Source organism: Palaemon carinicauda, chromosome 27, assembly GCF_036898095.1.
Source record: "Palaemon carinicauda isolate YSFRI2023 chromosome 27, ASM3689809v2, whole genome shotgun sequence".
Lineage (NCBI taxonomy): Eukaryota > Metazoa > Arthropoda > Malacostraca > Decapoda > Palaemonidae > Palaemon > Palaemon carinicauda.
In genome coordinates, this window is record NC_090751.1 from 66,038,531 (window position 1) to 66,060,243 (window position 21,713).

The 21,713-nt window shown below is 43.0% G+C and overlaps 1 protein-coding gene across 2 annotated transcripts in view; it reads left to right on the forward strand.

Moving 5' to 3' along the window:
* Window positions 1–457: 457 nt before the first annotated feature.
* The window catches only part of LOC137620745 (PRELI domain-containing protein 2-like), a 178,283-nt gene continuing 157,027 nt past the window's right edge, over window positions 458–21,713 (forward strand). Inside the window, exon 1 of one of the 2 annotated variants that reach the window (XM_068351125.1) lies at window positions 458–571. The gene's annotated coding sequence lies outside the window, so the exon portion shown is untranslated. Of the gene's footprint in view, window positions 644–21,713 lie in introns of both variants that reach the window. The other variant, XM_068351124.1, reaches the window with a different exon arrangement.

Below are 21,713 nucleotides of genomic sequence, written 5' to 3' on the forward strand. Positions count from 1 at the left end.
TATCTTTATCATCTTAATCATGCACTCAGTGACCTTTGAACTAGGGTAAACAAACCGCTAGGTAGTCAAAAAGATGTCAATTACAAATGGAGTTGTTCTTTTTTATATATTTTAGCCGATGTTATAACTTCAATTTCCATTATGCCATCGCTTTAAGTATTTTATTAATTATGATTAATCCGATTGTTTAGAATAAATTTAATCACAATACATCAGAAAAAAATTCGATAAAAACAATGTTTATTGTGGGAATTACTCTAGTACTGATAACTAATACTACTGTATATTGCTTACATCTTCAAATTATATAGATTCTACTGAAAATATCTCCTAAGATATTCCATATTTTTCTATCAATAGGTATCACATTTATAAAAGTGACTCTAGTCAAATATTTGAGAGTTTACGTGAAAAGAGTTTTTTGTTTCCAACCAAACGTATCCAGAGACAACTTTTACTCGTAAATAAGAGATAAAGTGCGGCTGCCGTGAGAGTGACCGTCTGCTGAATGACGACTGGCAGCTGGAAGTGCCAATCTTACCCTGTGGTAGACGAAACTCCTCAATACTTTGTGAGAATTTAACTATTAGATTAAATTTTATCGGGTATAATTCTGGCTTCTCAGTTTGTTGTTGTTTTTCAGGTATGAAAAAGTTTATAATCCCCGTTTCTCTGCTTTAGACATTGTGATAAATTATATATCATAAGAAATGACACTGAAAGATATTGTGTAGGTTACTGATTAATTAATCTTATATGATAGGAAAATCCTGTATGTTGACATTTGTGGTACCAAAGTCCATAACTTATTAATAAAATCAAGGCCAGTTTGTTATGGATTCTACAAGTATCGATTGGGTTGACCGACCTCTGCTGTTTTGATTTTTATTCCATGTAGTGTTTTGAGACTTTCTCACCAAATACTTTTCCAGAGTATTAATATATTATGTATATCTGACTATTTTCTTATAAACCACTAGATTATATGTTTCCCAACTTCTTAACTTGAAATGATTTATTAGAGTGAGTCTTGATTACAAATACAAAAATATTACAGAAGTAAAAAAAGAATACTGTACTGTATTCATAGCCTACTGCAAATCAAACCATAACAAGTTTGTGAAATCCATATCAAACAATAGTTATTGATAGTCATCATAACAATCATGCTGAGATTATACATGGAAACATGAACGTGTAGCAAAGTTTGTAACGAATACATTCTTACCTAACCTATCCGGTAAATATATACAATACAACTACTGTACTCTATATGATACAGGCAAAGTAGGGTTTTTCTGGCATTTTCATAAGTTTTGTAAGGTTTTTATATCCATTAGTAACAAAAATTTATTGTTTTGGAGTGAGGGCAATTTTTCAATAAGTCCAAAACCTAACATTTTCCGGTAAAAAACTTATCGCACCCATCATAAAATCGTGAAAATACACCTGGAAAATCATATTTCATAAAGGTAGAGATTGAAACTTTGAGAACAGGTCACTGTTAGCTGCATAATAGAAAGGTCATCCCTACCTTATAGTCAAAGTATACTTACATTATTAGAAGGCAAGTAAGTTATTGTTCACATGATATTTACAATTTTTTACTTAACAACTATTAAGAGTTCTTGAAAATACTCTTTACAGAAATAATTCATGCAATAACTTTTGATCTTATTGTTATTGATTACTAAGATTTGTTTTTATGTTAACTAATAATGCAAATGAATCCATAAACAAAATATTAAAGCCGGGATCAGTCAACATCCTATCTTCCCGATGGCTGGGGTTCAACTGTTTGAAAGACTTCAAGACCTCTAAATTTAAAATGAAGATCAATGGTAGGCCAAGAGAGGTCACATGATAGAGACTAACACCAGGAGATGACTTATGATGAGCCACTTTTTTTTTATATTGCACACTTAGGCTATGTGATCCATTATTAAGGAATATCGAGTAAATAGTTTTTTTACGTGAAAAGGGAGGGTTTCTGTGACTAGTTGCATGGAAGAAACTACTGTAGTTTGTTATTGAGACTAAGATTGTGTAAATAAAAATGCCTAAATCATAGCAAATACAGGTATGCATTCTAACCTTATGTAATACTCTATAGTTTTCCAGTTCCTTGACATAGAGTGCCAAAAGTCTTAATAAAACTCTGCGGTTCAATCCTTCTTAACCTTCCACATCATGCCATACCTAGCATGTGTTACAACCCCTTTTCTCCCCATCACAGCATGATTGGTCTCCTCATGATCGTTCCCCTTGTGACCTCGGCCCACCTTTGACGTTCCCGTGCACTTGCATATACGGGAGCAAGATAACCTGTTACCTGTTCTTTCTTACCTGGCTAGTCCATGAGCCAGGAAATTTGCTCCCACTTGCATGACAGGGAACAGAAACAAGTGACCCCCCAGGATCGCTCTCTGCACTCGCGCAAGCATTGAGATGCCCTATCGCTTTCTCTCGATTTGTATCAAGGTTCTTCGCCACTTGAGTGACCTGTGAGTGTGAGAGCCATAGGCAGTGTTGCATTTGAAGGGGAGGCAGATTGTCAGTCATGACCCCATTCAAACTCTTCACAGTATATTCTTGAGTCTGGTCTTGGTCCACATTGTGCATTCTCTTTGGGGGGGGGGGGTTAAGAAATAAAAAGATAAAACAACAACATTGCTCCAACGGTGTCCGACACCGGTCCTACGCCAGCATAGATTTCTGAAACTGAGGGATCATTCTTGACCTTCTTGCACTCATTAGTGAGAGTAATGTCCTTGCAAAACCTGGCTCCTATAATTGTGGGCGTGACTGTTGTTCATCAAAGTTTTGACTCCCCTCAAGGATCAAGGACCTCACTTTAATTACCAGGGTCGGAACTTGCTCTTATGGCCTTGGACACAGTTAAATTCCAGATAGCCGGGCCTGAGAATTCACTGTGATCGAGGAAGAGCCTTTCTCACTCGTTCTCTCAACAGGGGAGATTCTTTTGCCTTAGGGTGTGAGCCCATCTTTCTTCCGGTTGTTTTTCCTATCTCTACATAAATGACAGGTTTGCCTGCAAAGAGACTCAAGACCGAGGGCATAGTCACCTCAGCTCTTGAGTCTACTGCCATGAAAACCTTTCATAGTCTGCCTCGAGGCAGCTTCCTGGATTTCCCAGTGGTTTGGTGCTTTGCCACTACTTAGGATTTGGCAAATCCTGATATGGCAAATTACGGTAATACCTTAAGGTACGAGTTTAATCCGTTCCGGTACCGAGTTTGTATTTCAATTTCCTCGTATCTCAGATGAATTTTTCCCATATAAAATAACTGAAAACAAATTACTGTAATCCGTTCCCACCCTCTGAAAAACCTCTAAAAACAGTACAGTATATTACAGAGGGAAGACACGTTTTTAATTGTTGTAATCAACATCCTACACTAACAAAATAACAAAGGCTATAAGCTTGTTATGAAATGTAACATTATTATGGAGTTCTTACCTTCGAGGAAGACGGTAGCGGCTAACGGCGGTGTGTGCGGAGGAGGAAGAGGAGGGAGAGAGGACGGGGAGGAGAGAGACTTGACGGCAACACGTTCGGTACGCAACACTTTTGTAACACTTCGTAACATAACTTTTAATTGTTCCGTAACTGAAATACAAACCACGCTATTTAATATGGGTAATTACTTTCGGCGTAGCTGAAACGACGAGCCATTAGATTTTTAACGAGGGTTTACTACCCCACCGCTAGTCAGCGGGGGTTAGGGAGGGGTAGCTTGTCCCCCCCCCTCCTCACACACACCTGTGATTTAGCTCACTTTGCTATCGGCTGGGGTGACGGTCGGACGTGTCCGCTTTCACCCTCGCTTTTGTTGATCAGCCATTATTAATCTTTCTTTGCTTTTTCTTTTTCCAGAGTGTTTGTGAAGTTGGCCTCTACCATTCAGTGTAGCCTAAGTGGCCTGGTTTACCTGACCGCCCTTGTGGCACATTTATGTCGACGGTCGACACGGATCCCCACACCTTGTGTCCTCATTGTAGGGGCCAACGGTGTGATAGTGTTGACGTATGTTGTGAGTGTAGGGAGTGGTCTACCTCCCAGTGGGAGAGGTTTTCTCGGCGCCGGAAGAAGAAGTCCAAACGGGAAATTTCTCTTTCAGAGGTTTCATTGAAAAGAGAAAATCCCAAGGACTCTTCCTCCGTTGCCTAAACCTCCTCCGAAGCTCCCACTCGATCGGTTTCTCCCGAGAAGCCATCGAGTGATAGCGTAGACCGTAGTTCTGTTGACCGATCCCGGGGTTTGGGAAAGGGAGTTGCCTCCCATAGTGAGGCAGCTCCTCCTCCTCCCCCGGAGGAGGATATTTCTTTTTCTGTTAATAATAATGATTTATTACACCTTTGGGCTTCCTTGGCTCTGTTTGACATGATCAAGTTTTGAGCAGCTGTCAAACAGTCGCCAACGGTAGCAGAGATCGATCCTCTGTCTATCGTCGACGTTGTTGTGACAGAGGCTTCTGACGTGTTATCTCAAACCTCTGCTCCTGATGTTGCTGCGGTAGCTGAAGGCTTAGTTTCCCCCTCCGAACATCCTTTGAGGGAGGAACTAAGTCATACGGTCTCTCCTGCCGGTGATTCTACCCCTCGGGGGAGTTCACTCACAGAGACTCCTCTTCGGAGGACTGCTGATGGTCAGCTCGCTGACCCTACGGTCCCCAGAGGGCGTATAAGGCGGAAAGCTCGCCTTCCCCTTCGCCGTAGAGGTCTTCCTTCACCTCACAAGGATGTTAGGAGGCGCCTCTTCGGCTCGTCATTTCCGCAGTCCTCCGCAGAAGAACCTCGTCGTCGTTCACCTATCCTGCCAGCTACCTCCTTGGACCTCTCCGGAGATCGTTCTGGAGATCGTTCACGATCTCCTTCGGTTGAAGGTTGTCCTTACACAGGGCACGCCGACCTTCCACCCTCCAGAACTGCTGACCTGCCGTCGCCGTTCCTGACTGCCGATGCGCTGTGGGCGCCATCACACCCTGTTATTAAACAGGCAGCGGTCCCTTCGGGGCATAAGGGACTTGAGCACAAGATTGTGTCTGTCCCTTAAGCGCAAGGTACTCCCTGCACGCCAATGACCTGCAGCAGATGTTCCTGTCTTAGCGCGCCAGCGCTCACCTGTGCGAGTGCACGCACTTGCTGTTGATCCTGCTATTACACGCTAGGGTTCCCCTGCGCGCCCACGACCACCTTCGCGCCAGCGCGCCCCTGCAATAGTTCCTGCAATAGCGCGCCAGTGCTCACCTGCACGCAACCGCTCTCCAAACCGATAGCGCACTTCTGTGCACCCGCATCCTGATGCGCGTCATGCGAGCCCACGATCTCCTGCTCGCCAGGCACGCCCACGATCTCTGGATCTGGGCGTAGTTCCAGTTGCTCCTGCTCGCCAGCGCTCACCTGTGCGCCATCGCGCACAGTCTCCATCGCGCGCCCACAAGGTTGCGCAAGTGCGCACTCGCCTACTGCATCAGCCAGATACGCGCTCGTGCGCTAGAGATATTTCTCCTGCGCACGTGCGCCCAACGTTTTCCTCCTCACGGGCCCTTCGGCAAGATCTGCGCGCGTGCGAACAATCGCCTTCGCGCGCGAGCGCTCATCCAGCCTCCTGCGCACCACCTGTCATCGCCTGTTCAGGCCGCCATGCGCCCGCGCGCGCGCGATCATTCTCCCGCGCGCGACCCAGGGCAGGGCCCATCGCGCGATCCCCAGAGCGATCATAGGCGCGATCCCACATGTGAGGCCGCAGGACATCGCGCGGCCAGGTCATCATCGTCTATTCCCCACCCCGCAAGTGCAGAATAGCGCGCTCGTCGGAGGAGGGGAGGTTCCCGGATAGGTTCAAGGACTCTTCTTCTTCTGTTTCAGCATCTTTTCAGGCGAACCCTCGTTTGGTCACTCCCCCTAGGGATCGAACGATCCCCTTCCCTCCAGAGGAAGTGACTGACAGCGCGACTGTCAGTCCTCAGCCCTGGTTTGGTACCATTGTCAGAGCTTTCTTGCAGGCTTTTAAGCCTGTATTCTCTGAACTTGGTCACAAAACAGTGGCGGCTTCATCTCCCCTGAAGAAGAAGAGAGGAGTTCCTTCCGTGGTAACTTTTCCAAGGGCGAAACTGTCTCCTCGGAAGTTCTTGAGGAAGGCTCCCTCTCCCCCCCAGACTTTCTCTCCCTCCCCTGCGGACGAGGATTTCCCGTCCTCTGAGGAGTCAGGTGAGGCGGGTCATTCCCCCATCGCACCAATGGGGGAAACCCCACCTCTCCCCGAGAAGTCTTCTAGGGTAGGGGTTGAGAAGAGTCTTCCACCATCACTGCTGGAGTCCTGTCTCCCTCCTAGGAGGGAGCCGAAGGACTCGAAGACTTTGCCCAAGTCTTCATCAAGGATTAGACAGGAGCCAGCAAACTCTCGAGTGAGACCGCAAGACTTCATGTGCACACTGGACCTGAAGGACGTGTACTTCCAGATCCTAGTCCATCCGTCTTCAAGGAAGTACTTAAGATTTTGCCTAGACAACAAGATCTACCAGTTCAAGGTGCTGTGTTTCAGTCTCCCCACAGCACCGCAGGTGTTCACCAGAGTGTTCACCCTAATATCTTCATGGGCTCACAGGATCGGTATCCGTCTCCTCCGTTACCTGGACGACTGGCTGATCCTAGCAGACTCGAAGGCAACCCTTCTTCGTCACTGGGACAGACTTTTGGGACTTTGCCAAGATCTAGGGATCATGGTAAATCTCGAGAAGTCCTCTCTGCTGCCCACTCAGAAACTGGTTTACCTAGGCATGATCATAGACACCAATCTCTACAAAGCCTTCCCATCAGACGACAGGATAGCAAGGCTGAGGAAGGTCGCAAGCCCTTTTCTCAGATGAGAAGAACTTCCAGCCCAATCGTGATTACGTCTCCTCGGTCACCTTTCATCATTGGCTCGTCTAGTTCCCAACGGTCGCCTCAGGATGAGATCCCTCCAGTGGCGTATCAAGGTTATGATTTCCTGGACGTCCTGATCCCTATGGGACCTGCGGAATGGACGGACCTCCAGTGGTGGGTGACAGACGAGAACCTATGAAGAGGAGTGGATCATCTCGTTCTTCCCCCGGATTTGATGCTGTTTACGGACGCCTCAAAGAAAGGTTGGGGGCCCCACGTACTGCATCACAGGACCTCAGGCCTGTGATCAGAATCAGAAAAGTACCTCCATATAAATCTCCTAGAGATGAAGGCCTTCTTCCTGGCTCTTCAACAGTTCCATCAATACCTGGCGGGTCACTCTGTGGTGGTGATGAGCGACAACACCACAGTAGTGGCTTACATCAACAAACAAGGAGGTACCTTTTCGAAGCAGCTATCCCATCTTGCAGTAGAGATACTGAGATGGGCCGAAACCCACTTGATTCCACCATCGGCACGCTTCATTCCAGGCAAAAGGAATGTGCTCGCCGACAATCTGAGCAGAGCATCTCAGATAGTGAGTACTGAGTGGTCTTTGGATTATCTAGTAGCCAACAAAGTCCTGACTTTGTGGGGTTCTCTGACTGTAGATTTGTTCGCAACAGCGCTGAACTTCAAGCTTCCGCTGTACTGCTCCCCAGTCCCAGATCCCAAGGCTCTCTGGCAAGATGCTTTCCAACAACGGTGGGACAACATCGACGTTTACGCCTTTCGACTGTTCTGTCTGATGAGGAGGGTGCTCAACAAGACCAGAACATCAGTCAATCTCTCAATGACCCTCATAGCTCCGCTATGGCAGTACTGTGCGCGGAATGGTTGCCGGACCTTCTGCAACTCCTAACGGAGCTACCGAGAGAACTCCCTCCACAGCACAATCTTCTCAGACAACCACATGCCAACATCTACCACTTCACGCCTGGAGACTATCCAGCATCTCCTCGCTGAGAGAGGATTTTCGCAGCAAGTTGCTGTCAGGATGTCTGGACATCTGCGAAAGTCATCCGCAATAGTCTACCAGGCAAAGTGGAAAGTCTTCTGTGGTTGGTGTCGTGGAAGGGGTATCTCTCCACTCGATCCCACTATTCTAACAATAGCGGAGTTCCTGGTGTATTTGCGAGAAGAAATGCGCCTTTCACCATTGGCAGTGAAAGGCTATCGCTCAGCCTTGAGTCTAGCTTTCAGTCTGAAAGGAATGGACATTTCTTCATCGCTAGAACTTTCTCTACTCATACGTAGTTATGAACTTACCTGCCCTCAGTCGGAAGTGAGACCTCCTCCATGGAACGTAGTTCGAGTTCCCAGGTCTCTTAAGAGACCTCCCTATGAACTATTACGCCAGGCATCAGATCGCCACCTAACCTGGAAGACGGTGTTCCTAATAGCTTTGGCTTCGGCCAAGCGTGTTAGCGAACTTCATGGTCTCTCATATGACACTACCCATTCAAGGGGATGGGGGGAGGTAACATTCAGCTTCGTCCCTGAGTTTATTGCTAAGACTCAGAATCCTGGGGTAGCGGATCCTCGGTTCGACTCCTTCCGGATTTCTAGTCTCCGTTCTGTAACAGATGACCCAGACCATCTCTTACTATGCCCAGTAAGGAGTTTGAGGCTATATCTTAAAAGAACAGCTGCAGTCCGTTCTCATGTGCCAGCATTATTCGTCAGCACAGGGAGGACTAAGAGGAGGGTCACCAAGAACACCATCTCGGCATGGATTCGTAGGGTGATTCATCTGGCCTTGAATTCAGATCCTCCTCCGTCACATCCCCCCTAGAGCCAGGTTTCCCAACCCTGGGGTCGCGACCCCAAATGGGGTCACCAAGCGTTTTTCCTGGGGTCGCCAAAATCTCAAAATATCAAAATTAAAATAATAATTCAAAATATGGCAGAACTCGCAGTAGAGAAAAAATATATAAACGTATTTGCAGACCTTTATTTATCGACTTGTATATATCTATTCATATATAAATATAAAAAAAACTAAATTTCAATGGTGGTATCCCTGAGTGCCGTAAGCGTTTGATATGTGAATTGTGAACAGCATCACCGCCCACTTCCAACCAGGCAGGCAGGCACTCCAGCTGTACTGCCGTAGCGGGAAACACTATCTGCAATTTGTTCGTCTTATATCGGTATTCTGATGCATTTATATCTGTATAGTGATTTTGAATGTGCTGCATAGGTTGAACTCGGTCTTTGTTTCTTCAAAATTCTTAATTACTCTCGAAAAAGTGGTATGCCGACAATAGAAACTGAGTACTTCCCTTGCTGACGAAGTACTGCAACACAGTGTTAGTGGATGATAGCCTATCACAGTGTTCATAATTAAGGCTTCTAAAACCACATGGTACCCCCCACCATATTTAAAGAGAGAGATGGGCAAAGGAAGAGGAAGAGATGCGGAGAGGCCAGGGAGGGAGGAGGGGGCACTTTTTATGCCCTCTCTTACATTTTCCTCTTTCCCCTCGCCACCCTTTCCTTGCTTTTCTTCCCCCTTCCCCGTCTTTCCACGCCCCTTCTCCTCCTGCTTCTGTTTTACTCCTCCCCTCCTCTCCTCCGTCTGGTCCCCCCTCCTCTCTTCGATATTTCCTTGTCACCTCCCCTTCCTTTTTATTTACCTCTTGTGCGTTTGTTTTGTTTTTATTGTTATTTCATTTATTGTGTCATTAGATGAGTGATTTTATTTGTATGTTCTTGTGAAGTTGGCGCGTCTGCGGCGCTGGTCACTTGGACAAAAAGGTCGTTGGTTTGGCGGTTGTTTAGAAATTTGGAGGCTTTTATGTCGTTGGTTTTTTAGGTTGTTGGTTTGGCGGTTGTTCAGAGATTTGGAGTATTGTATATGGCTGGTTATTGAGGTGGTTGTTTTGGCGAGATTTGGAGTGCTGTATATTATTGATTTTTTCGGTTTTTGCTTCGTCTTATTTACTGCGATTTGCAAATATATTACATCTATTTTCCTTGTTACACCTTCCTTGACCCCTCCCCTCCTCTACACCTCCTCCTCCTTGTTCCTTGCCCCTTCACTTTTCTTGCTACCTACCCTCTTTCTTTATTCCTCATTGTCATATTTGCTTCTCTCCGTCCCCCCTCTTTCCTATTCTCTCAACCATCCTTCTCTTTCCTTGTCCCCCTCCTCTTCTCTTTCCTTGTCCCCCTTCTCTTCTCTTTCCTTGGCCCCCATCCCCTCTTCTCTCCTTGGCCCCTTCCCCTCCTCCTTCATGGCTGACTGTACCAAACATCTTTTGTCTGATTTGTAACTGAACTGCCATCAAAACAAAAAACAGAACATGATTTGAGGGTAGCACTTTGTAAGACTGAACCACGAATAGAGAAACTTAGCAGCATGATCCAGGCCCAAGGCTCCCATTAAAATCAGTTTACCATTTAACAGAAAACATTTATACTTTGTTTGTTTTTGTGGAATGTGACAAAATATTATACCAGAAGTGGGGTTTTTGATTGATATTAAGCCTTAAATTTTAAATATTAAACTTAGCCGGTGAATATATTGGCGTGCTACTGTCTTAAGCACACATTTGAGTATGAGTTGTTTTCAGATGTATTTAAATGGATTAACTGAATACATCTTAATAGTTTTTAAGTTTTATTCTATAAAACAACAGAGTTAAACATCTCCATCACTGGAGGAAGCTGTGTTGGTCCAGATGACCAATTCTGGTGAAGTTTAGATATGAACTGAATAAATTATCGATATCACAGATATCGTATGCTTGGTTTAATTTAGCCACGTGACGGAATCGGAAGACACCTGCATCCGGTGACGTCACAAACTTTCACACGAGGAGACAATGTGTTGACGTTAAGAAAGACTGTCAATTTGCCGAGGTTTGCATTATACGTCCTGTTTACAATTTGAATGACTACAGCAAATCCCAGGGTTAGCTCTTCCAACCAACATGACATATTACGTCATTTGTTTTAAACATGTAATATTAACTATTCTAATCATTACAAATATATATATAGCTTACGTCCCCGACAGTCGACAGATTCCAAAAACTCGCGAGCGATCGCCATGAAGGCTGCCGGGTGTGCCCACCAGCGCCGACTATCGGCCAGATACCGCATATACTTCTCAACCAAACCAGTTCTTCTCTGTCGGTGGTAGTGACAGCATTGGTTCCGCTCGCGCTTTACCTCAAGTTTCTACTGATTGGTGAAGTACTTGTTCATGGTTTTATGGCTTTCGCCGTGTTGGATTATTCTCAAGCAATACGATCTTCAAAAGAAATGCTTTTGAAAGAAGAGAAACATTTTTTACCCTTGCTTTTTTAATCTCTCTCTGGATTTTCCATAGAGAAAAGATGGCCGACCCTTCCCTCAGTGTACGGAAGTGTGTTAAAGGCTTTTAGTAATTATTTTATCACTTTATGAATTATTGTTGATATTTATAGATTTACCTCTATATATTTTATATCTCACCCGCCTTTATTAGGCCTCTTCGATTCCCTTTCCATTTATACTAAACACCGAGATAAATTTTATATATTTGTTTAGAAGCGACCTATGCCTATTCTTTGTAGGCGGTACGGACTTGGAAAGCGAAGTTAAACAACGTTGAGCCCATTCAACTTTTATATTTGTTTAGATTGATGAGATGAATATTTTTAGAAAATATTTTAAGAAATTTATTCTTTGAATAGCCTTTGTGCTGTTTTCAAAGATGAACTAACGTTTGGTTTATTTATGCTACGCAGTTTGCACTCTATCGTTACGATAGAGAAAGAGAGAATCACGGTTTCACTTTGCAGAAAGAGTAAATCGTTTTTGACGTTTTGTTCATTCTTCTTACAAACTGAAGTTTTTTAGATACTAATATAAAGGAACATGTTAATTTTCAATTTCTTAGTCCTTTTAGTATTTTCCTTTAGTCAAATAACCTTTTATTGACGAAGAGTGAGTGAGCCTTTCTCTTGTGAGTGGCAAGAGAGCGAGAGAGAGAGAACGATCCAAATCTTTATTCTCGCAGATATTTACTCTCGTCCCAAGTCTCTGTACGGGGGGAGAGAGAGAGAGAGAGAGAGAGAGAGAGAGAGAGAGAGAGAGAGAGAGAGAGAGAGAGAGAGAGAGAGAGAGAGAGAGAGAGAGAGGATATAACGTTCTAGTTTTTATTCTCATCCCAAGGCACTGTACGGTGAGAGATTGAAAACGTTGTCCTTAAGTGATTTGGTTTTAGTCTCCTCCCAAGTCACTGATCTTTTTAACTTTATATATTTCCGTTTTATTCTATATATATGTATATGTTTATTATTTGCATGTGTGTTTCATTTTGTACTAATGAGCTTACATTATACGACATTTTTCGCAATTCTAACCTTTTGATTTAAGGGAGAATTGCGTGCTTCAGGTAGAAATCAGCTTTATTCATGTCTAATGTGAAATTATTAAAAAATGCAATGTCAGTGAAGAAAGTGCGAAAAACATGTTCAGTGTTGCGGAGGGTTTGTTTGTTCGTGCTTGTCACTTGCCTAGTCCGAGACCTCTTTCAGGCTCCCCTACACCAGGGAGAAGGAATGTCGTAGGACCTAAGGTAGTGAGAGGTGTAAACCAACGAACAGACGTTCCCTCAAAGGTATCAGACGTTGCTCTTCAAGCACGTCCTTGCCATAGGACAGGAGAGACGAAGTTCTCCTCGTCTTCCGATGATTCGTCTCTTTAAAAACCTTGGCGTAAGGTTTCGAGACGGTTGAAACGTTGTTTAGTTCCTTCAGAACAAGTTCAATGTCCTAGCTGTAGTCATCATGAGAGTCCCGTTCATAGCGATGACGTTCATGTACAGACGTTTCCGACGTCACGATCTATTCAGAGTGCGGTTGATCCGAAGTTAAGTGTTTTGCAAGATATGCTGTTAAAGCTTTCTTCTTTAATGAAAGCTTACGATCCTGTTCCTGTGCGAAAGGATCCTTTGCTTTTTGTACGTCACGGTTCTGGGATACGTGATTCAGGTCTTCAACCTTCTAAACGAGCTTTGTTACGTCACGTTGACGTTATCCCTAGTGGCAGCTTTGCTGTTAAACGAGATGCGGAGCATAAATCTCGATGTAACTTTGATCGACAGTCAGTTAAGTCGAATCATAACTTTGATCAGCAGTCACTGCAGTTCCTCCGAGACTTTGAACGTCAGCCACCGCAGTCACAGCGTGACGTTGAGCTGCAGACACCGCAGACTCGACGTGACGTTGAGCGGTAGACACCGTAGACGCGACGTGACGTCGAGCGTCAGTCACCGTAGTCACGATATAGCATCGAACAGCAGTCACCGCTGTTACTACGTGACGTTTGAACGTCAGCCACCGCAGTCACAGCGTGACGTTGAGCTGCAGACACCGCAGACACGACGTGACGTTTAGCGGTAGACACCGTAGACACGACGTGACGTCGAGGGTCAGTCACCGTAGTCACGATATAGCATCGAACAGCAGTCACCGCTGTTACTACGTGACGTTTGAACATCAGTCACTTCTGTCACGACGTGTAGTAGAATAACATTCTCTGCAGTCACAACGTGACATCGACCCTCCAACTTTAACTTCTGTTCATATACAGGTTGATGTAGCCTGTCAGGCTTTTCCTTCACGTCATTCTGAATATAAATCTCCTTCTCGCAAGACTTTAGATTTATCAGATGATGTGCCTTCTGAAGAGGTTGATGACCCCCTTTCAACTAATGTACCTTTGGGGATTCATTCAGAAGAGGAGTAACCTAGGGTTGTCCAACAATCCCTTGTTTTTAAAATTATGAATTTCTTTAGGGAAATTTTGTCCTACTCGTTTTGTAACGGCTGCTCCACGTTCTCCGCCGTCTGAGTTTACTCTTGGCATGACTTTCTGCGACTCCTACATATACGAAGTCAGTTCTCTCTTGTTCTTCCAAGAGAGCCATGCTCTTACTGGGAGACTGGTTGGAATCCAGGAGAGGTTTAGGAAAGTCTGCTTTTGCTTTTCCTCCTTTTTAAATTAGCTTCTCGCTTGAGCGTCTGGTGTGACACAGGAGAAGTTCTCGGCTTGGGAGTACCTGCCTCTGCCCAGGGAGACTTCTTAAGCCTAGTGGACTCTCCTCGTCGTCTAGCCATGAGATGCTCCAAGATTTTATGGTCTTCTTCAGAGCTAGACCATCTCCTGAAAGGAGTTTTTCGAGCGTTTGAAGTATTTAATTTTTTGGATTGGTCCCTGGGAGCCTTAAGTAAGAAGGTCTCTCCAGCTGACAATGTATTGCTGTACAAATTATGTCATGCATGAACAAGGCTATAAGGGATGGCTCCAATGAACTGGCAGCCACGTTCACTGCAGGAGTACTTAAGATGTAAGTGCACTCAATGTGTTCATTGTCAAGACAAAGTTCACGATGAAGACTGCCAAATCTGTCTTGGCAGCAGTAAAGGAAGGCGTCTGGATGGTCTCTCTCGACCTTCAGGATGCATACTTCCACATCCCGATTCATCCAAACTTTCAACAATATCTGAGGTTTGTGGACGGGAAAGTAGTGTACCAATTTCGAGCACTGTGCTTCGGCCTCAGTCCTGCTCCTCTTGTTTTTCTCAAGGCTCATGCAAAATGTAGCAAGCTTTCTACATTTTTCAGGGATCAGAGCCTCCCTTTATTTTGACGACTGGCTAATCAGCGCGTCGTCATTAAATCGCTGTCTGGAAAACCTAAAATGGACAATAGACCTAACCAAGGAGCTAGGTCTCATAGTGAACGTAGAGAAGTCGTAACTTACAGTACTCCATCCCAGACTATTCTTTATTTGGGGATGGAGATACAGTGTCGAATTTTTCCGGCCTTTTCGTCTACCACAAGAATGGAACAAGCTCTGTTAAATGTCCGTCACTTGCAAGAGAAAAACAGTTGCTCTGTAAGAGTTTGAACGAGCCTCGTGGGAACTCTTTCATCGCTGGAGCAGTTTATCTCTCTGGGGAGACTCAACCTTTGCCCTCTCCAATTTCACCTAAACCATTGGAACAAGGAGAAGGGCTTAGAGAGTATCTCTATCCCAATCTCCAACTCAGTCTAGACATGTCTGACTTGGTGGGACAGCAACATCAGACTTCGAGAAGGTCTTTCTCTTGCGATCAAGAACCCAAACCATGTGTTGTATTCAGATGCATCGGATTTGGGTTAGGGAGCGCCACTGGACAGTCTGGAATGCTCGGGTCTTTGGTCCACGGATCAGAAGGAACTCCATTTAAGGCAAGTAACATCTCTCTTTTGACGAGATTTGTGCAAGGAGAAATGAATGTCTTAGCGGACTGCCTCAGCAGAAGAGGACAAGTCATCTCCATGGAGTGGACGTTGCACAAGACTGTGTGCGAGAAGCTATGGATGGCATGGGGTCAACCCACCATAGATCTTTTTGCGACTTCACTGACAAAGAGGCTCTCGACTTACTGCTCTCCAGTTCCAGATCCAGAGGCAGCCCACATAGACGCTTTCCTGTTGGACTGGTCTCGCCTAGACATCTATGCCTTCCCACCATTCAAGATCCTAGACAAGGTTCTTCAGAAGTTCGCCTCTCACGAAGGGACCAGGTTGATGTTGGTTGCTCCCCTCTGGCCCGCGACTGAGTGGTTCACAGAGGTACTTCTATGGCTAGTAGACATTCCAAGAAGTCTACTGTTGCGGATGGATCTCCTGCGTCAGCCTCACGTAAAGAGATTTCATCAAAGCCTCCCCACGCTTCGTCTACCTGCCTTCAGACTATCGAAAGACTCTCTAGAGCTCGAGGGTTTTCGAAGGAGGCAGCTAGAGCGATCGCGAGGGCTAGAAGATCCTCTACCATCAGGATTTATCTATCTAAATGGGAGGTATTTAGAGACTGGTGCAAGTCCTCCTCTATTTCCTCTTCCAGTACCTCTGTAGCGCAGATTGCAGATTTTCTGCTTTATCTGAGAAATGGTCGCTCCCTTTCTGCATCTACCATTAAAGGCTACAGAAGCATGTTAGCTTCTGTTTTCAGGCATAGAAATTTGGGTCTATCTAATAACAAAGATCTTCAAGACCTTCTTAACCCTGGATAGGTACGCTCCTCGGACACCCCTTTAAGGGTATACTCGGACGCGAACGACCCCGACGCCAAAAAAAATGCTTGAAAAATCAGTTTTTGCAGTAACCTCTTTTTTTCTTTTGCCAAAAAAAACTTCAATGAATGCTTAAAACAACTGTAAAGATAAATACTACTCATCTGCAGAAAAACTATTTATTATAAATATTTTAAAAAATTAAGTAGAAAAAAAAAAGACCTGACATAAAAATTCATAAAAAAAAAGTTTATACATATATACACAAATCCTTTTAGGAATTGATTCTTGAATGTTTAGGACACATCTTGATGTATTTTGGATGAAGTCAGACCCATGGAGGTGAAGATCTGAAATGAGAAAAAAAGTGTAACTTTTTTTGGCCAAAAAAATTTGTCCAAATTTCATGAATTTTTTTGGGTACCCAAATGAAATAGGAAGTGGCTAATTTTTTTGGGGAATAAACATATGTTATCCTAAAATAGAAATATGTAAAAAAATCTTCATTATTTTGTAAATTACATTTATATCAGGGGCCATATCTAAAGGTAATTTTTTGAGTACTTAGAAATTTCGTAAAAAAATACATATATTTAATATATAATATGATATTTATGCAGGTAAAAATATACCAAAATATCACAAATTCTATAGGGAACAAGAATATATATAGATAGGGCAACTTACGCTTCGGATATGTCCACAAAATGGCCGCCAACCACACTGACTCAGACTCCCTAATCTGCCACTTGAAATGTAGGAAGGGCATGTCAATTTCAAGGTGTTATTTACTAATCTAATTATTATTGGATATGCATAAAAATTGTATGGTGGGTTGCTGGATAATTGTCGATTATTTTACGACTATAAAATTGAAATTCTGACCCAAAAAATTTTTTTTGAAGGGAAATAAAATCGAAAAAAAAACAAAAATGTGGAACAATATAATATTTTAGCTAAAAAAATTTGATGATATTCAATCAAAAAAGAAGTAAACAAAATTTTCCGACAAATAAACATCTAGAGGAATCATTACTCTGTGATAGTTCCTTAGTACGTAGTAATTTTGAAAGAAATGGGAAAAAACGAAAAAATGGCAATCACTGGAAAATCGAACACATACCTATATATACGCCATATCTGGCTAAAAAAAAGATAGGCATGGGTAGCCAGATCATCTAGAAACACTTTCCAACACTATAAAAATATAAGTTTTGCGACACTACTTGCCAATTCCTTACGGTAACATGACTAAACAAAAAAATGCAAAACAAATAAGAAGGAGCACTCGCGGAAAAATGGCTAACATTCTAATATACGGCATTTCAGAAAAAAAAAAATTCAGCCACGTGCTAGGCAAACCATCAAGGCACATTTTCCGACAAATAAACATCTAAATGAATCATTACTCTGTGATAGTTCCTTAGTACGTAGTAATTTTGAAAGAAATGGGAAAAAATGAAAAAATGGCAATCACAGGAAAATCGAACACATACCTATATATACGCCATATCTGGCTAAAAAAAAAGATAGGCATGGGTAGCCAGATCATCTAGAAACACTTTCCAACACTATAAAATTATAAGTTTTGCGACACTACTTGCCAATTCCTTACGGTAACATGACTAAGCAAAAAAATGCAAAACAAATAAAAAGGGGTACTCGCGGAAAAATGGCCATTCTAATATACGGCATTTCAGAAAAAAAAAATTTCAGCCACGTGCTAGGCAAACCATCAAGGCACATTTTCCGACAAATAAACATATAAATGAATCATTACTCTGTGATAGTTCCTTAGTACGTAGTAATTTTGAAAGAAATGGGAAAAAATGAAAAAATGGCAATCACAGGAAAATCGAACACATACTTATATATACGCCATATCTGGCTAAAAAAAAAAAATAGGCATGGGTAGCCAGATCATCTAGAAACACTTTCCAACACTATAAAAATATAAGTTTTGCGACACTACTTGCCAATTCCTTACGGTAACATGACTAAGCAAAAAAATGCAAAACAAATAAAAAGGGGCACTCGCGGAAAAATGCCCAACATTCTAATATACGGCATCTCAGATAAAAAAAAAGACATGCACGTGTTAGCCCAACCATCAAGGCACACTTTCTAACACATAAACATGAAAAAAAAAATGAATAATATACGGCAATTCCTTACTACGTAGTAAATTTTTACAAATATTGAAAAAAAACAGAAATTGGCAACCGCAGTTAAATACCCAATATACCAATAACTACGTCGCATCTGACAAAAACAAAGTCACGCATGGGTAGCCAGATCATCTAGACACACTTTCCAACACTAAAAAAGCAAAAGTTTTACGACACTATTTGGCAATATCTTACGGAAAAATGACTTGGCAAAAAAATTTAAAAAAATGAAAAAGGGGCACTCGCGGTAAAATGCCCAACATTCTAATATACGGCATCTCAGATAAAAAAAAAGACATGCACGTGTTAGCCCAACCATCAAGGCACACTTTCTAACACATAAACATGAAAAAAAAAATGAATAATATACGGCAATTCCTTACTACGTAAAATTTTTTACAAATATTGAAAAAAAACAGAAATTGGCAACCGCAGTTAAATACCCAATATACCAATAACTACGTCGTATCTGACAAAAACAAAGTCACGCATGGGTAGCCAGATCATCTAGACACACTTTCCAACACTAAACAAGCAAAAGTTTTACGACACTATTTGGCAATATCTTACGGAAAAATGACTTGGCAAAAAAATGAAAAAAAATGAAAAAGGGGCACTCGCGGTAAAATGGTCCTCGTGGTGATGAACGACATTTTAACTAAAAAAAAAATCATGCACATGGTAGCCAAACAATCCACCAAGACTTTCCACAACTGATAACCTATACAAGTTGCACCATTCTACGACAATTTCATAATACGTAATAACTTTGATAATTATGCAAATTACCTTAGAAGGGTAAACTCGGTCGCGCTCGACCCCGACGCGTCTCAGAAATCGGGGAAGGAGTACAGCTACAGCAATGCACATCTGGACACTACTAGAGCGTGTAGGGGAGACACCTCCTGCAGGTCGATCACCCACAAATTCAGTCACGGGGGTGAGTCACGTGAGAAAAACCTCTTTTTTTTTTACGCTCGGGGTCGCGTACGACCCACCGTACCTATCCAGGGTTAAGTCTTTCGAGACTTCCAATGAGCGTCATATTTCTGCTCCTACTTGGAACTTGGACGTGGTCCTGCAGTTCCTTATGTCAGACAGGTTTGAACCGTTAAGTTCGGCCTCCCTGAAGGATCTTACCCTCAAGACACTTTTCTTGGTGAGCTTGGCTTCTGCGAAAAGGGTTAGTGAGATACATGCTTTTAGCAAGAATATTGACTTCTCCGCTAATAAAGCAGTATGCTCTCTTCAGCTTGGTTTTTTGGCCAAAAATGAACTTCCGTCTCGTCCATGGCCTAAATCGTTTGAACTTCCCAGTCTATCTGAAATTGTTGGGAATGAAGTTGAAAGAGCGCTATGCCCCGTTAGAGCTCTTAGTTTTATTTATCTAGAACTAAACTGCTGTGAGGTTTTTTCAGAGGCCTTATGGTGCTCCGTTAAAAGCCCTCTTTGCCTATGTCGAAGAATGCGTTGTCTTATTTTACTGTATTAGACTATTGATTAGAGAGGCACACTCTCATTCAAGTGAGAAGGATCGTAATTTGCTTAAAGTTAAGGCTCATGAAGTTAGAGCGGTAGCAACTTCAGTAGCATTTAAACAAAATAGATCCCTTAGAAGTATTAGGGATGCGACCTTTTGGAGAAGCAAGTCGGTGTTCGCTTCATATTACAGTACTTGAAAGATGTCCAGACTCTTTATGAGGACTGCTACACATAGGGACCATTCATAGCATCGAGTGCAGTAGTGGGTGAAGGTTCTACCGCTACATTCCCTTAATCCCAATATCCTTTTAATCTTCTCTTGAAATTTTTAATATTGTTTTGGGTTGTACGGGAGACTAAGAAGTCTTTCGCAATCTTTTGATTTGGCGGGTGGTCAAAATATTGTTTCTTGAGAGCGCCCAGATTAAGGGTATTGATGAGGTCTTGTTGTAGGGGTGTTCACCCTGATTATAACAGCTCCTAAAAGTCTTTCAGCATCCTGAGAGGATCGCTGGGCTTCATAAGGATAGCGAACTAATGAGTCAGAGTATTCATCAGAGTTAGCTTCCTTATCAGGTACCTATACTTAAGTTTGTTTTTTGAATATTTGTCAAAAACTCTTGAGCATATACGCCTTTATTGTTTTAATACTGGTCTCTACCCACCACCATGGGTGTGAATCAGCTATATATATATTCTCCAGCTAAGTTTAATATTTAAAAATGATATTTTCAATTTAAAATAAATTTTTGAATATACTTACCCGGTGAATATATATGATTAAAGGCCCTCCCTTCCTCCCCGATAGAGACCCTACGGACTGAGAAGAACTGGTTTGGTTGAGAAGTATATGCGGTATCTGGCCGATAGTCGGCGCTGGTGGGCACACCCGGCAGCCTTCATGGCGATCGCTCGCGAGTTTTTGGAATCTGTCGACCGTCGGGGACGTAAGCTATATATATATTCACCGCGTAAGTATATTCAAAAATTTATTTTAAATTGAAAATATCATATTTATAATGCTATGATAAAATTTAATGATGTTAATTTTGTCTTTTCCAACCTTATATTACCTCTTTTATATAAGGATGTTTATTGTCCCTTACTTTTACAACCAACAACTAGTAATATATAATAATGCATATACAACTAAACTAGTGGGGTTGTGGTCATGGCTTGAGGTGCATGATTGGGGTCACCTGAAAAAAAGGTTGGGAACCACTGTCCTAGAGCACATGATGTTAGGAGCATAGCTACGTCCCTGGCCTTCAAAAGAAATTTTTCAATGACGCAGGTTCTTCAAGCTGTGATATGGAAGTGCCAGACAACCTTCACAGCCCACTACCTGCAAGACATGACCCACAGGAGGCTCGATACGTTCTCTATCGGTCCTGTGGTGGCTGCACAACAGCTGGTTTAAAACCTCAAGCTCCTTATTGGACAAGTAGCAGAAGGTTGAGGGCATTGTTACCCGGTTTTAGTCTGCATGAATGAAAAGGTTTGACTGGCCCTTATTCTTTTCTTCATCATCCCCTCTCTTGGGGAAAGCAGCATCCTGGGTTCTCTGCATAGCTGACCTCAAACCACTGCAGGTAAACCATGTTCCCTTGTGTTCCTAGTATTAAGTTAATACAGTACTGTCACGTCCCCATACCCTGACGAGGTGGTATTGTTAAAGTCCTAGTCTACAAGTTTCCATCTAAAGAACTTCAGATCAACTTCCTAGGACGAGTCACACTTCATTATACCTTCACACACAGCTTGCGTAGGCCGCAGTCCTTGCGTAGCAAGGTTCTAGCGAGGTGCAGGGACTCCTTATTTCTTGGGTGCTGACACTCAAATAACGAGTCCCCGGGCAAAGCCAAAAAGCCAGTACTGGCTGGGACGTCCACCCTTCCTAATGGGTGAGTCACCCCTATTAAATAGCGTCGTTTGTATTTCAGTTACGGAACAAATGACAAATTCGTAGATAATTTGTATTTTTCCTAACTATACAAACCGTAGCTATTTAATCAAACTTGCCCGCCAGCCCTATCCCCCTTGAATTCCTACC